At 41.5% G+C, this 18218-nt stretch overlaps 1 protein-coding gene across 1 annotated transcript in view; it reads left to right on the forward strand.

The window, feature by feature from the left end:
* Positions 1 to 3007: 3007 nt before the first annotated feature.
* Positions 3008 to 18218, forward strand: part of LOC126458106 (acyl-CoA Delta-9 desaturase-like) — a 136901-nt gene continuing 121690 nt past the window's right edge. Inside the window, exon 1 of the mRNA XM_050094932.1 lies at positions 3008 to 3098. The gene's annotated coding sequence lies outside the window, so the exon portion shown is untranslated. The remainder of the gene's footprint in view (positions 3099 to 18218) is intronic.

Here is an 18218-nt window from a genome sequence, read left to right on the forward strand (position 1 = left end):
GATGCCACGAGTAATGAGGCTAATTGGCAAGGGGCATTATATTAGTAGTGCTTGGGTAAGGTGAGAATTTGGACCTTATGGGTAGAGCTCTAGTGTATTCCGTGCAGTTGTCATGCCCACTGTGTCCGAATGGCGCAGTGGTCAGTGCACCTGCCTAGTAAGTGGCAGACATAGGTTCGAATCCTGGTCTGGCACAAATTTTCAACTTTCCCCATGGATTTAAATCAATGCTCACTGGCATCTAATGTCTTTAATTCCTTTGAGACTAGGTCTACAGTTTCGCTATTCTGCATGATTGGATTCCTTCGATCTGCATCGTCGACACTCATACATTCTTTAATGTGTTCTTCATTACATTCAAGGCAATTGAGTTTTTTCTGCATATAGAGCTTTTCGGACGTATCACTATGTGAACTTTCCACCATACCTACCATTTTATTCCATGTTTATTTATTTATTTATTCTGTACCTTTACATTATATCATGCTGCTCCGATTACGTAGGACGATTCTATTAAATCAGTATTTTTTTATTTATTAACAGACTTTCGCCACTTCTCTTTTTAACAATAAAGTATACAACAATTCTTTTCTGTAATGCCTTGATCTGTGGGCTGTAATAAGGAGGTTACGGTAGGTGGGAGAACTCGTAATTTTCTTGTAGGGTATCACATGATAGTTGAGTTGTGCGTTGTCAAGGAACAATAACGTTTTTTCCCTTTTGCCATTTTTTAAGCGGTGAGCTTTTATAGAGCGTATGACAACTTCCATAAAACATACCGTGAGAAGCGCAGAATCCATTCAGGCGAGCATAGGAAATTGGTGGCTACCAGTACCATCAACGCAAGATATAGCAGTAACACGATCCTTACTTATTTAAGAACAAGGTGCTGCTGATTCACCACTTGAAACGGGAGTTTTTTTGACAAAACGTTTCAACTGAGGCCAGTTTCGTCAGCATTATAAACGTTTTCGAGAGTGTGATCTTCTTCCACGATAAGTCCCTTAGTTTTTTTCTCCTGTATTAGAAACTCACGAATGCAGTATTTTGACTTAAAACGCTGTAAACCGCCCGAGACTGCCTTCAAATTCGACGGGCCTCCAAGATTTTCATGAAATTTAACTGCCTTTTCGCATAGAATAGGACAAGTGGTTGTGATCTTCTTTGTGTAGGCAACTTGTAAGCACCATAACCTAGATCCTAGTTTGTGACAAGCTTCATAGTTTCACGAGTTTTCGAGTGATGCACATCTTTTATATACATCGACTTACTAACGTTGTACTCATTACATAACTTGCAGATTCACCTCTCGTATTTATCTCTCACAGAAGGTATAGGATGACCAGATTTCAAAGAGAAAAAACCGGGACACTTCTGTTTACACTTTGTACCTAACTTCATTAGTACATTTATGGTTACATACATTGTCAGTTATAGTGATATTTTGAAATCGTTAATAGGCCTATGACGATGCAGCAGCTGCAAAACCCATGGCAAGAATGTGTCTTCAATTTGTGTATTGGAATGGAACATGCAGGTATATTACATAAAAAAATTCTTTTCTTTAGAAATAAATAAAGACTGATATATACTTTTTATTGTAATAGCGCAGATATATTTTCTGCCTTTTTATTCAATTGTTAGGTATTTAGGTACAATCTGTTAATCCTAAGAAGTGTACCACATTACTAATGAGTAATTATATAGGAAATTTCAGATGCAGTTTGACTACCAACCAATATTCGGTAAGCACTGCTAACCCACGCCGCATCACTCACATTCTTCACAATATTAACTTCCATATGGCTGCAGTCCCGTTAGGAGAAATGGTCCTTTATATATCCTTGGGTTTTGCTTTTACTTCTCTCGAGACCATGAAGTGGAACGTCGGCAAGTTAGAGGCGGAGGTAGGTAATACCCGATTTTCTTTTCAACATATCCCTAATTTTTTCTTTAGGCAAGAGATGAGTTGAACCGAATGTGGTCAGCCTATAGTGGGTATTATGAAAATATGTATTTCTATTACGTTTTACGTCTAGGATACTCGTTTTTCGCAAATATTTAATTAAAGGTGGAATATTATTGTCCGCATTTTGTTTCTTGATAAAAAACCGGGACACTTATGTGTCCCGAATGATTTTCTCAGGACACCAGGACATTTGTGTGAAAAACTGGGCCGGCCGGGGTGGCCGAGCGGTTCTAGGCGCTTCAGTCTGGAACCGCGCTACCACTACTGTCGCAGGTTCGATTCCTGCCTCGGGCATGGATGTGTGTGATGTTCTTAGGTTAGTTAGGTTTAAGTAGTTCTAAGTTATAGGGGACTGATGACCTCAGAAGTTAAGTCCTATAGTGCTCAGAGCCATTTGAACCATTTTTTTTTTTTAAATCTGGACTGCCCCGACAACACTGGGACGTCTGGTCAACCTTAGAAAGGACAACACATTTATGTTTATGCACTTTATATCGCAAGTTTACTTTACGCAAAGAAGTTGACACAAGTGATTGTAACAGAGCACAAACCATTACTATTGTCGGCAACTCCGCATTGGTGCGTAGGAGGGGGAGTGGCGAGAGGGGTGAGGGGGAGCAAGACGATAGTTTGGGGAGGACGGTACGCATGAGCGGTTAACAATCGGTTAAACAATCATTCGGTTGACCGACGTTCGGATAATCGACACTGCACTGCACTTTTTTTCCAAAAAGAAAATTGCAACAAAGTGTAGAATCCCGATTCCATCATTACCGGAATAACGTATCGCCAAATGATATAGGGTCAAACTCTTCTTTTCCTCTGGATTTCACCGGCAGGAAAAACATCTCAATGCAAACCGAGCTATGCATCGTTAGGTAACTCTCCCCCAGCTCTGACCGGAAGCGTTCTTGATGCAACCGATAAGCGCGAAAGCGACGGCCTATTATTTCTGCTCGCCGCTGCAGAGGTGTCACTGTGGGAAAGAGCTCTCGCTACTTGCTGATAATCGGCGACCCGCGACTTGCGCCACGGAGCAGACGACCGGCGCATATAAGGGCGAACAAGCACAAGCCGCCGCCATTGGCTGCGGCATCGGCAACGAGGACGGACTTGGAGCCGCGTGCAGGTGGGTTCGCTCAAAACGCAATATTTCCTTAAGGCTGTGTTGACCCTCTCACAGGCGCATCGATACGGCGTTGGCCGCTTTTTTAGCCTGACCTACACGCAACGTTTTGTCGTCAGTTTTGCATTGTCACGCCAGATTTCTCAAATAAAACGTTACGTGTGGACGGAAGTTTGACAGTTTCGCATGAACTGTGTGAAGTTTGACAAAGTCGCAAAGCACTCGGGTGCTGAAGCTTTGTGTGTATGCAAGGCTGCCAACAAGTCGGTGCACGTAGACGCTCGTTCGTCTTATCGCTCAAACTTCAGCTCCGCTACCAGTCTACTCTCACTGACGCTAGAGGGTACAACTGTTATTTTAGCGCTTGTAGTAGCGTAAGAAAATGTCAGAATTTACGACACTTGAATCACGAAATATTCACGCCGTACCGAAGTTTTCCTTGCCTCTGACAAGTAAAATCTGAAGTTTACTTAACCGAATCAAGAAAAACAAGTCATGCGCCGCTTTTGTTAGTAACTACGAGGAAGTGGATCCTAAAGAACAAAAGAGGTGGTTAATTAAAAGATCAACTCATCTGGGACATTTTATTGCAAAGAGAGTGCGGAAGTAGAAGCGATCCTTCTTTGTGCTAATTTTATTTGCTCTCCTATTTGATTCTCGAAGACCAGCATTCGGAAAAATCTTGGTCAAACATAGAACGCCGTTCGTTCTAACGATGAATTTGATGCTTGCGGGAAATATATAGTGCATAAATTAAGTGATATTATAGGGAACCAACATATACTTGTGTGTTGTATGTTAACCGGGGACCTAGAAACGACGGAGAGGGGGCAGAAATCCATTCCAGTACGATTATGCCATAGGTGGTAAATCATTGGAAGCGGTAACGACCGTAAAATACTTAGGAGCGATCTGAAGTGGAATGATCACATAAAACAAATAGTGGGAAAAGTAGGCGCCAGGTTGAGATTCATAGGAAGAATTCTAAGAAAATGTGACTCATCGACGAAAGAAGTAGCTTACAAAACGCTTGTTCGTCCGATTCTTGAGTATTGCTCATCAGTATGGGACCCTTACCAGGTTGGATTAATAGAAGAGATAGACATGATCCAGCGAAAAGCAGCGCGATTCGTCATGGGGACATTTAGTCAGCGCGAGAGCGTTACGGAGATGCTGAACAAGCTCCAGTGGCGGACACTTCAAGAAAGGCGTTACGCAATACGGAGAGGTTTATTATCGAAATTACGAGAGAGCACATTCCGGGAAGAGATGGGCAACATATTACTACCGCCCACATATATCTCGCGTAATGATCACAACGAAAAGATCCGAGAAATTAGAGCAAATACGGAGACTTACAAGCAGTCGTTCTTCCCACGCACAATTCGTGAACGGAACAGGGAAGGGGGGATCAGATAGTGGTACAATAAGTACCCTCCGCCACACACCGTAAGGTGGCTCGCGGAGTATAGATGTAGATGTAGATGTAGATCCCCGCCGCAGCTGCAGTGGTCCTAAACCACACGACGACTACCGCAGTACACCCCTCCGCCGCCCCACACCGAACTCAGGGTTATCGTGCGGTTCGGCCCCCGGTGGAAACCTCCCCCCCCCCCCCCCCCCACCCAGGGAACGTCTCACACCAGACGAGTGTAACCTCTATGTTTGCGTGGTAGAGTAATGGTGGTGTAGGCGTACGTGGAGAACTTGTTTGGGCAGCAATCACCGACATAGTGTAGCTGAGACGGAATAAGGGGAACCAGCCCGGGTTCGCCGAGGCAGTTGGAAAACCGCCTAAAAACGATCCACAAACTGGCCGGCTCACCGGACCTCGACACAAGTCCACCGGGCGGATTTGTGCCGGGGACCAGGCGCTCCTTCCCGCTCCGGAAAGCCGTGCGTTAGACCGCTCGGCTAACCGGACGGGCTTACATATACTTGCACGAAAGTTCGTTAGTGATGTAATCTCTTTAAGCTGAACAACTGGAAGCATTAAGGAAAGACTTTACAGTTATTAACTGTGCTGGTTCTTTCGGAAGACGTAGTTTAATGCAACAGCTAACAGTCAGAAGCGCCATTACAACACTCGGCATTTCCTTACATGAACACATCTCATGATTAATGACCATATTCTGATATCCCATCTAAAGCCTACTGCTAACGGCGCATTTTTGAAACTGCTCAGTTTTATTGTGGCACTAATCTCGGCTATAACATGTACGTTTACTGAAGCTGGAGGATGAACGAGACGCTGACCTCTTGAGATGCATCTTTTTGATTTCTCGGTCAGAATTCCTGTTTGTTCTCTATCTAATGGATCCTGTAGCCCATAGGTTGTCAGATGGTTATAAGTGTACCACTGGCGGTACGCAGGGCCATTTCAAGTATTCCGTTTACAAGTAAACAAAACACCATTACAAGTAAAATTGTTCTCTTGCGTTACTGTATTTACAAAGTAACTTAATAATGAGAAAACTGATTGATAAAAGTATCATTCTTATATTGTTGTTTACCACAGAATGATTACTTTTTACTCTACGGAGGACATAAGAGGGGCGGATTGTACCAACCCAACCCCTGCCTTCATTAGTCGTCGCTGCAATGGCCGGGAACGATTGATCTCGTTTCGACGTTGGCGACAGTTTGATCTAGTCTTGTCGTTGGTTACAGTAAAATTTTCGTGCCGCTTTGCAACTGCTGTCAACTTATTTGTTGTTCCAATGAGTGGCGATGCAATAGTCATTATGCAGTGAACAGTTTATTGTTGTTACTGTCACCCTCTTTAGCGTTGCATTAAATGGCGTCGTGAAAGGAAGAAAGCTTGCGGCTGGAACCGGAGTGAGCGTATTGCAGCGAGCTGATTCTTGACTACAAAAAATGCGACGCGGAGTTTCACTTGATTGCGTGACTTATACGTGATAGTGTTCTAAGTTAACCGTGAAGTGACTTTTAAGCCTCACACTTCCAGGGATGCAGTTAACAAACCTAACCCAACACCAAACCGCAAGTATGATGAAATCTACTACAATTTAGCTTTACAGTAAAGACCGGCACAGAAACCAGTGATACCCAGATCCCCAATGCACTGTATGCTTGTAGACGCTATCAAAGTTGTAACCAATCTGAGGTAGTAGCCTTTTTCAAACGAATTCTGCGTTTTGTAACAAATGATCCAAATGCATGGCAAATTTTGTTAACGCTGAAATTAGCTTGATAAAAACCTCATACGCGTACATGGCTTTAGAACTGCAAAGGAACGAAAACTTTACACCTACACCTCGGGATTCGTTCAAAATTGAACAAATTATAGAGGTACGCCCAACTTTTCAAAAATTTCAAGTGGCACGCAGCAACAAAAAGTCTGGGAACACCTGCTGTAGACCACTTCATTTTCCTTGCAATATGAATGGCACAGCTAGCAAGGTCATCTCGCTCAATTGTTCTTTTAATTGCAGCCAGACATTTTAGCTTCTTTATTTCTAGTCACTGCAAGGTCGTCCGCATATACCTTCCGAAATTATGTAAGATGTGTTGAAACATTCGGCCATGCTTCATTATGGAATGCATACCGACGCAGTAGTTATCATCAAACTACGTAAAACAGAATTCAGTTATCACATCGTGAAAGCATAATTATATTGGGACAATCAGATAAACGTCTGGTTTCATTTAGAATAAAGTGCAACACAGTCCTGAAAAGCTTGCAACTCGTAATTTTTCCGCTGAACTTCAGCAGTCAGTAGTCCGTAATGGATCCAGAACGTCACATTTGTCACATTTAAGGGCGTGCGTAACGTACCATGAACAACGCGCCATGCCCATGTCTATTACTCATAAACCAAAGATTAAAAACAATAATTATATTCCTGAACGACAATAAATTCTCTGTATGTAGCCTGTTAAAAAAAAAAAAAATAAAAAAAAATGTGTGTGAAATCTTATGGGACTTAACTGCTAAGGTTATCAGTCCCTAAACTTACACACTACTTAACCTAAATTATCCTAAGAACACAAACACACACACCCATGCCAGAGGGAGGACTCGAACCTCCGGCGGGACCAGCCGCACAGTCCATGACTGCAGCGCCTTAGACCGCTCGGCTAATCCCGCGCGGCAATGTGACCTGTCACACCAAAATATTTAGAGGTGAAGTTCTCAAACATCCTTTATCCACGACTTAGTCGACAGCGTACAAACTCTTTCATGCTGTTTGAACTTTACTCAGCTTCTTTTACGAGGCGCTGGAAACGTAACAAAACGTTATTTACTGCGGAAAGGCCTGCGCGTGCACACACTCACACACGACGCATTGGCCACGTCACGGGCTATGCAAAGTGCTTTTACTTCTTGGAAGCAAATGTAAACGTTTGGGAGTCGTAAAGCGTCACGATAGCGGACGGGATGTTTGCCTGTCGGAGCCGGGACAGGCCGCAGTTTGAAATGTGGGAGGAACCGCGAAGTTCTTTCTGAGTCTTCGCGCGTTGGTTGTAGACAACTGGCAGCAGATATTTACAAATTTACAGAAATTTTTTGTTTGGTAACGAGCCCTTATGAAATATGCGTCTCTGGTAAATAGGTTTTGAATGCGATGTCGTGCACTAGTGCTCGACAGTGGTAAGATAGCGGACTCTCTGAAGTGAGGACGCTGAGTCTAACACCTTGCCCGCCATCCAAATTTAGGTTGTCCGTAATTTCTCTAAATAACGTAATAGCTTTGTCAATGAAGACCAGAGAAGTCCGATTAGGAGAAAGAAGTCGTATAGTCGCAAATTTTTGCACATTGATAGGACGTAGTGCCATGAGTAACATGCTAAAAGTCCTGACCAGTCGGGTGTGAGCGCTGGAGTGGGAAGGGGCCAAGGCGTTTAAAGGTCACAGTGTTATGTTTTTCTTGAATAACTCGAACAACGCAGCTTCTAGTGAAATTGTTTCCTAGCATAAAATTTAACTACATTAAATACCCTACAGAAACATTCTATTCATTTTTTCTCGAGGAATCAGACAGTGAAGTGCCATAGAAACTGGTACAGGCATGCGCACCCAAATACGCAGATGTGTAAACAGGCCGAATACGGCGCTGCGGTCGGCAACGACTATATAACACAACAAGTATCTGGCGCAGTTGTTAGGTACGCTACTGCTGCTACAATGGGAGCTTATCAAGATTTAAGTGAGTCTGAACGTGTTATAGTCGGCGCACGAGCGGTGGGACACAGCATCTCCGAGGCAGCGATGAAGTGCGGATTTTCTCGTACGACCATTTCACAAGTCTACAGAGAATATCAGGAATCCGGTAAAACATCAAATCTTCGACACCGCTGCGACAGGAAAAAATTCTGCAAGAACGGGATCAACGACGACTGAAGAGAATCGTTCAACGTGACAGAAGTGCAACCCTTCCCCAAAATTGCTGCAGATTTCAATGCTGGTCCCCCAACAAGTGTCAGCGTTCAAATCATTCAACGGAACATCATCGACATGGGCTTTTGGAGCCGAATGCCCAATCGTGTACCATTGATGACTGCACGACACTACACCGACATGGGGCTGTTGGTGACGAGAAACATGTTACCTTGTCAGACGAGTATCGCTCCAAATCCTGTCGAGCAGATGGAAGCGCACGGGTATGGAGACAACCTCATGAATACATGGACCCTGTATGTCAGCAGGGAACTGTTGAAGCTCGTGGAAGCTCTGTAATGACGTGGGACGCGTGCAATTGGAGTGATATGGGACCACTGATGCATCTACATACGACTCTGACAGGTGACACGTCCGTAAGTATCCTGTCTGTTCATCTGTATCCATTCATGTCCATCGCATTCCGACGGACTTTGGCAACCCAGCAGGACAATGCGACACTCCACACGTCCAGAGTTGCTACAGAGTGTCTCCAGGAACATTCTTCTGAGTTTAAATACTTCCGCTGGCCGCCAGACTCCCCAGACATGTACATTATTTAGCATATCTGGGATGCCTTGCAACGTGCTGTTCAGAAGAGATTTCTGCTGCACCTCGTACTCTTACGGATTTATGAACAGCCCTGTAGGATTCATGGTGTCAGTTCCCCCCAGGACTATTCAGAAATTAGTCGAGTTCATTCCATGTCATGTTGCGGCACGTCTGCGTGGTCGCGGAGGCCCTACGCGTTATTAGGCAGGTGTACTAATTTCTTTGGTTCTTCAGTGTAGTTTCCGCATTGCAGGGGATGGAAAAATCACGGATTGTTGAAAATATTGTTTCAACGTTATTAAATCAATATATGAAAGAATCAAGGAGCAATTAGAACAGGAGTTAGGGGAACATCAGGGAGGTTTCAGACCATGGAGAAGCTGTGCAGAGCAGATAATTAGTTTAAAATTGATTATCGCATACTACAAGAAATGGTACAAACCTCTGGCAATAACATTTGTAGATTTTAAGAAGGCATATGACTGTCTTCACAGACATTCAGTATTAAAAATTTTAAGAAATCTAGGACTCCATCCAAAACTGATTAAAATAATACAACTCACTCTAACCAATACCAAATCAAAAATGAAGTTTAGAGGAGAAATTTCGGAACCATTCCTCATAAAAACTGGCTTAAGACAAGGTGACTGCCTATCACCATTACTGTTCAACTGTGCACTGGAATACATAATGAGAGAATGGTACAAGGACAATCCAAAGAGGATAAGGATTGGAAGTGCAAAAGATGATATTAGCTTAAACTGCTTGGGATTCGCTGATGATCTTGCTCTCCTAGCCAACACCGTTCAAGAAGCCAGGCAACAAGTGAAATCACTACAAGAAATAGCAGAGAAAGTAGGCCTTAGAATATCATTTGAAAAAACGGAGATCATGCTAACTGATTCACCACTTGCAAACAAAATTACAATAGGAGAACAGGAAATCAAAACTGTTGATAAATTTAAATGTTTAGGCGAAATAATAACATACAATCTGAATGAGAAGCCATCATGGCAGAATAGAATAAAAAAACTGAACTACGCAAATTACATTACCAAAACTACATACAACAAAAAAAGCCTATCTATAGATACAAAATTAAAACACTATAAAACAGTTACACAACCAGAAATAACGTATGCAGCTGAAACTATCTTCAAAACAACTAATACAGCAGAAATTGACAGAATACTAAAAATAGAAAGAATAATAATTAGGACATGTATAAATAAACAGTATATAGTAAATGGACGTTGGAGAATAGCATCAAATGAAACAGTATATAAGAAAATAGAACCAGCCATGAGCACAATCAGGAAGAAACGCATCTCATCCTTTGGACATCTGATGAGAACTCCAGAAAACAGAGAGCAGAATTAGTAAAAAAATAATACAAAAATTGTGGAATAGCAAGAGCGACATTAAATGGATCACAGAAATTAAGGAAGATATAAAAGAGCTTCAAATTACGGTAGATGACCTAAAAAAAAAAGACAGAGAAAACCAGAATACTGCAAGACCCGCAAACCAGACTACAAATGAAAATCAATAAAAGGAGTACAGGAAGAGTGGTCTCAGATGAAGAAAGAAAGAAAATATCTGAAAGAATGAAGAAATATTGGGCAGACAGAAGAGCAAAACACCTTTCATATAAGAATAGACTCTAATAATTATATTACCTAAATATCATATTAAGTTATTGTTGAACCAAATTGTATCCCTGTGTGACAACTTGTTTAGCACTTTGTATTTTTGACTAGAGTGGTCCAATGAAGGCCATAAAATAAATAATAATAATAATAATAATAATAATAATAAATCAATATTTATATTTTAATGAAGTTGATTAAAGAGCCATATTAAAGGCTATGTTGTGTTGTTCCTGTTGTGCAACTGAGTACAGGTTTGGGGGGCGGGGGGCAGTGGATGATGGAGGAGCGAGGAAATGTAGGTCACAGGATTACGGTCAGCGCTTTTCTCCTCCATACGTGAACATACACACCCCTTCTGTTAGGAATTTTAATGTGTTGTTCGTGGCATTCCCTCCCACGACCGTACAAAAATTTGTGAGTACACGATTTCTTCCCCTGATTTTCCTTGACTGGACTATAAGGTGAACGCCGGGATGCTTCCTTTGAAAGGGCCCGGCTGACTTACATCAGCTGCTACAATGAATTGTAGGCAGCAGGATCTGATACGATAATTGGTGATGTACCTCTGACCACCAGGTGACAGCTATCTAATGCCGCTACGTAAATCTCCTCCCAGTGCCTTCTAAGCAAGACAGTCCATTCGTAAGACGGGACAACTGTGCAGCTAGTCCGACGCGTTCGAGTCGAGCCATGATTCATTATCATCATTCGGCAACTCCGGGAGACTGTTACGCCTAGATGGATTGACCCCGATCCCCCAACGAGTTAACGGAGATCAGTTCGTAATAAAAGAACATCATGCCCAGTGGAAACTGAAATTGTTGGGCACACATAATAACGAGTTCTATCTGGGACAGATATGGGGATCTCGGTGGCCACTGGAGTAATTCATCATCACACAGACAGTTCATAGAGACACGTGCCGTTTGTGGATGAAAGTTCGCTTGTCGAAAAACGGTATTTTCGTATGAAAGGTGTTACACTATCCATCGATGTACACAATGTGACGCCATTCATCAGCAGTCAATGCTTCCCGGTCGCGGCACCAGTTCAAAAGAGGCGTTTGAGTTATGATGAACACGGAAACCTACGCGTGGGAAAGTAATTCTTCAGTTCGGCTACTGTTATTCTCCGATAAATGTTGCGGGATGACACAGAATGTTGCAGGGAGACCATTACTTGTTGTCGGATGACAGGCGCAGATGTGAATAGTTTACAAAGTGCTTGGTGAAAAATACAACGATCCCCTCTCGTGGTTGTCAGACGTGGTCGACAGAAATCTCGACGACATTTATGCCTGCACTTGCCTTCCCATGCAGTAGATCTGAAACATCAGGGCACTGTGACATCCGAAAGCCCCACAAATCTGGACATTACAGATATTACACGACTCGACCAGCTGGCCAAATGGAGGCCCGCAATGAAGCCCCATTTCAAATTTTCTAAGGTGCTGATAACGCTGTCTCACACGGATGAGTAGTATCTCCACGTCGTTCGTGACGATCAGTCAACATCTCACACTGCTCATGACCCTTATATACTCTGTCAGGCCTAGTAACACAATAAACATCAACATCATCAATGTCCTCTGGTGGCCGTTCTGTGTGACACAGAGAACTGAAACATTAATCACTTACATAATCGCCGGCCGTTGTGGCCGAGCGGTTCTAGGCGCTTCAGTCTGAAACTGCGCGACTGCTACGGTCGCAGGTTCGAATCCTGCCTCGGGCATGGATGTGTGTGATGTCCTTAGGTTAGTTAGGTTTAAATAGTTCTAAGTTATAGGGGACTGATGACCTCAGATGTTAAGTCCCATAGAGCTCAGGGCCATTTGAACCATTTGAACTTACATAATCGTCGAAATTACGTTGACATCCGAACATGTCTTCTGCATGGGTTACTTTTTTTGTTATGCTGTGTATTTGCCACTTCGTGGCATTTAGGGTAACGAACTATAAAAGCAGAGGTTCTGTGGGTGATATCTTGCCTCTACTGAGAATTTTTCCTCTCAGCAATTGAGCCTCTATGTTAAATTGTAGCTCCATCTCCATTAGGTCCCTTGAGCAGGTTCAGAGATTGGAGGAAGGTTCCAGGTACACCTAATATCATCATTGTCATCAAGCATCGTGAAACCATGCGATGTTCAAAGCAACCATTGAGTCAATGGTAACATTTTTTCTGTAAAATGTAAGTCGACAAATAATAATTATTACTGGGTGTTGTTGTAATTTATTACAAAAAATTAAGCTACAGCGTAAAGGTGTTGGGCATCCAACTTACAAAATTAGGCCTTCGAAACAAGTGTAAGTTGGTATAGATTATGAATGCTTGTGTCTAGAGTAAAGATCGTTGGTTTATATCAAGCGAGGAAGCCGCACATTCAATCCTAGTACTCCGATATGCATGGATGTGGCTTCAGTGAGCAGTGCATTACGTAGGTGCTGGTGTTTGGATGTACAGTTGCCGTCAACTGTTTAGTTCATTGCCGGCAGCAACTGTACCGTTAACCTATTTCTGGCAAGCGGAATGATACATCCGCCACACGCGCTTCCACGTGATGTCGAGCGCGTCATACTACAGTGGCAATATGTCGAAAGCTGCAACATCGTGGTATCGATATGTTTAAGAAGGTTATGAACACCATTGTTGATCTCCCCGTGGTCGTTCTGAAACATTACTTGCCTACTTGTATACAAGGTCCCTTTGTCTCGTTAAATAGGAGTTTGGTGTTGGCGAGTTAAACACGTAATGTCGCCGAGGCCATGAGAGATGTGTTTGTCCACAAAAAAATGTCAGTCAACGACTCATTTTGTTCTTACAATTTGAATATCATATCTAGACAAACAGATGACCAAAACGTGCAAAACATATGAGCAATGAAGAACCCCGCCGTTATGTTTTTGTTGCAGTACTGTTCGTGATATGTTCTGATACGATTTTGGTTTTTCAAAACAGTCGTTCGACATATGGAATAGATATTCATACAACTTCACTAGACGCAGAATAGTTACAGTAAAATCGGTGCTAGTATCAACTGGAATCTCACGAAATAAGGCACTGAGATCGTCCCAGAAGATTAAAAAGTTGTTGTGGCCTTCAGTCAGAAGACTGGTTTCATGGAGCTCTCCATGCTAGACTACCTTATACAAGTCTCCTCATGTTTCCATACTGCTTTTGTCAACATACTTTTGAACCTGCGTACCGATTCATGCCATGGAATCCCTTTACAATTTTAATTCCCCCCCCCCCCCCCCCCCACACACACACTTACACACACTTTCCTCCATCAACAGATTAACTATTCCTTGAAAGATTACAGGTGGTAGAGAGTAAGACTGAATAATATCACAATAAATCGGGGTGCACATGCAGACGATTTTATTCTAATACGTCATAGCACAAAGGATTTGGCAGCTCATGATAATATTTTACAGTAATATTGCATGAAAAACAGGATTACAAATTAATGAAGAGAAACGGAGTACATGGGTAGTGAACAACTCATCCTATGGTAGTACCCCATTGACAGTTGACGAAGTCACTTTTAAAAGAATCTTCTTCATGTGCCGTCTCCTCTAAGAAGGTTGGCTGTCATCATGGCAATTTCTGATCTTGATTTGGCTGATCTAAGGAGTTCTGACGTTGAACAGTTGTACCAATTTTTTAAATTGTCAATCCAGGATGTCCGTCTTCTACCCCTCGTTCTCTTCCCACAAATTTTCCCTTCTAGTATTATTTGCAATATTTTGTAATTTACTCCCCTAATAACATGGCCTAAATATTGTAGCTTCCTTACTTTAATAGTTTTAATTAATTCTTTTTCCTTTCCCATTCTTCTTAGGACATCTTGATTAGTAATCCTCGACACCCAACTAATTCTAAGTATTCTTCTATATGCCCACATTTCAAAAGCTTCTAAACTGTTCATGTCCTTCTTTTTCAATGTCCACGATTCCATTCCGTATAATAATTTTGAGAATACATAGCATCTTAGCAACCTCATTTTTGTGTTTAAACAAATGTCTCTCGAACAGAATGCATTTTTCATCTTATTAAAGATACTTCTGGCCTGTCCTATTCTCGATTTAATTTCTTCTGAGCTTTCAATCTCCTCATTTACAATTGTTCCGAGATATTTAAATTTACGTACTTGATCGACTCTTTCCCTATTGATTGTAAGATTTTCTTGTTGGTGTGTTTTAGATATCACCATGAACTTAGTCTTGCTTACGTTAAGAGTCAAGCCAAATTCTTCACTTTTTTCTGCGACTTTGTCAAGAAGTAATTGTAGATCTTTGAGGTTTCCAGCTAGTAGTGCAGTGTCATCAGCAAACCTAACATTGTTAATGTTTAGCCCATTCACTTTAATGCCAGCTATTTCATCTGATAGAGCTGCCTGGATTATGTCTTCTGAATACATATTAAACAATAAGGGTGAGAGAACGCAACCTTGTCTCACACCCCTCTTTATTTCTATATCATTCGATAACTCATTTTCTACCTTCACGGTTGCGATTTGATTGTAGTAGAGGTTATATATAATGCGGATGTCTTTCTTATCAAGTGTTTTCTTTTCTAACAATTCTATGAGATGATCATGACGAACTTTGTCAAATGCTTTATTATAATCCAGGAAGCACACATATAGTGGCTGGTTAACCTCCATACATCGTTGCGCTAATATGTTAAAAGCAAACAATGCTTCTCTTGTACCGAGGGAACTTCTAAAACCGAATTGTGTTTCACTTATACCTTCTTCTACTTTTTTGTATATTCGTTGGTGTATAACTTTTAGAAATATCTTTAAGGTGTGACTCATTAAGCTTATTGTACGGTGATCATTACAAGTTTTGGCATTAGCCTTTTTGGGTAATGTAACAAAGGTAGATGTCAACCAATCCCTAGGAATAATTCCCGAATTATAAATATCATTAAACAATTGTACAAATATATCTATATGGTCTATTCCTATGAGTTTCAGGATGTCATTTGGTATCTTATCCGGTCCAGGGGCTTTTCCTGTCTTTGATTTGTTGATAACATGTAATATTTCTTCTTTCGATATGCTTGGTCCTCGTTCTCCGATCATGTTATCATAACATTTTTGATCTTTTCTTGTATCTTCAAATAGTTCTTTGACATATTCTGTCCACCTGTCCAGTTTACCTTTAACATCAGGAATTATTTTGTTATTTTTATCTAACAATAAACTTGTACTTTTCTTTTTATTAAGTCCAGCTAAATTTTTAACTTTTTTGTGTAAGTTGAAACTATCATGTCTTGTTTCATAACTCTCAATTTCAGAGCATTGTTCCTTGTACCATTCTTCTTTTGCTCGCCGTGTTTCTTTTCGTATTTCTGCATGTAATCTTTTATACTCACTTTCATCTCTATTTTTAAGTATTCTTCTTTGTTCCATCAATTGTAATATCTTCTCTGTCATCCACTTCTTTTTCATGTTGTCGTGTTTGGTCGCCATTGTGTTTTTACATGCATTATTTAATGTGTCTTTTATAAGTTCCCATTTGCCATCAATGTCTTCTGTTTGATTATTCTTTATCCTAACTAATTCCTTATTAATCTCTTCAGAAGTCTTTTGTTTAGTCAAGGGGTCTCTTAGAATAGTTGTATTTATATAGTCCTTCTTTTGTTTCTTTTGTATGGCTTTCAGTTTCACATGGAACTTTGCTACTAAAAGGTTATGATCAGAAAATATATCAGCTCCTGGATATGTTTTCACACCATGAATAGAATTTTTGTACCTCTTGTTTACAAGTATGAAATCAATTTGATTTCTGCAAACTTCTTCATTACAGTCTCTTGGTGATTTCCAAGTATAAAGTCTTCGTTTAGGGAGTTTAAAAAATGTGTTTGTAATAGACAGATTGTTTTCCTGGCAAAATTGTGACAGCAAATCTCCTCTTTCATTTCTTGTTCCTAAACCAAAAGGTCCAATAAGATCACCTTCACTTCCTTCACCTTTTTTGGCATTAAAATCTCCCATGATGATAATAATGTCTCTGCTTTTTGAGGTTCCTATTGCTTGTGTTAATTCTTCATAAAATTTTCCTATTTCTTCTTGGTCTTTGTCGGCTGTTGGAGCATAGATTTGGATTAAATTAGTATTTGTTTGTTTCGTTTGTAAATGTAGACTGATTACTCTATCTGAGATTGGTAAAATGCTTTTGACAGATTTACTAGCATACTCATCTAAAATTATTCCTACCCCATTCCTGTGCTGGCTATCAGAATTTCCCGAGTAATATACTTTCATGTTGTCAATGGTCATTTCTCCTGAGTCAGGCCATCTTGTTTCACTTACACCCAAAATGTTAATTTTTAGGCGTTTCATTTCTTGTATAACATTATTTACTTTGCTGGTTGGTATAATGATCTTACATTCCAAGTTGCTATTGTTGCATTATTTTTGTATTTACTTGTGGCATTGTTCAAGGCTCTCCCCCCCGGAGATCCGAGTGGGGGAGTTGAAACTCCGGATAATTTGACATTGAACCCTGCCATGATGAGTTTTCCTGGGGATATCCATTGGATCTTTAATGCTGTGGTTTCCCGTTGCCTTCAGCATCCTATGCCGTTGACCACCCTTGGTGATTCTTCCGTCTTTAGGAGTGATTTCTCACTCCAAGGACAAGAGGGTGCCCTTGCTCTACCAGCTCATCCGCCCTCTAGAAGGTCGTTGACTTAGTAGAGGGTTCTCCTTATCCCGGGAGAAACTCGGTCGCCAGAGCCTCGTTAGCGTAGCAGGGGATACCACGTGCCGGAGAGGTTGACATTTGTGTGGGAGAGGCTATTGGTGACGCATCCCACACCTTACCCCCCTTTAAAAGAATAGACATACGTAAATAATAGGGAAGCATTTTTAGCGAACAGAATTGAGCAGGAATTGACACTAAGACAAGGATCGCAACGGCAAATATAGCATATTTTGACTTACGGGACGTGCACCGCAGTAGAGCAGTGTCGAGAAGTTTTAAAATCCGACTGTATCAGAGTAATCCGACTGTATCAGAATAATTGTCCCGATTGCGCCATATGGGCCAGGAACATTTACATTAAGGAAAACAGATAAGAAACATGCTATTCTTTGAGAGAAAGAAATGTCCACCCCTGCTAGCTGAACCGATAAACGACGAAGTTAAACGGGTGTCTTACGACGTCCGCCCCGAGCAGATGCAAGGAACGGAAAGCGAACAAAATGAAATTAAAAAAAAGAAAAACAAAGTGGTCAGTGCGACAGAATGTCAATCCTAAGAGCCCGGGTTTGATTCCCGGCTGGGTTGGAGATTTCCTCCGCTCATAGACTGGGTGTTGTGTTGTCCTAATCATTATCATTTTCTCCTCATCAATGCGCAAGTCGCCGAAGTTGCGTCAAATCGAAAGACTTGCACCCGGCGAACAGTCTACCTGACGGGAGGCCCTAGTCACATGACATTTACATTAAGGAAAATATTTGGCCCCAAGAGGAACAACCATAGGAATGGAGAACTTGCAGACTTA

The sequence above is a fragment of the Schistocerca serialis genome, chromosome 2 (genome assembly GCF_023864345.2).
Source record: "Schistocerca serialis cubense isolate TAMUIC-IGC-003099 chromosome 2, iqSchSeri2.2, whole genome shotgun sequence".
Lineage (NCBI taxonomy): Eukaryota > Metazoa > Arthropoda > Insecta > Orthoptera > Acrididae > Schistocerca > Schistocerca serialis.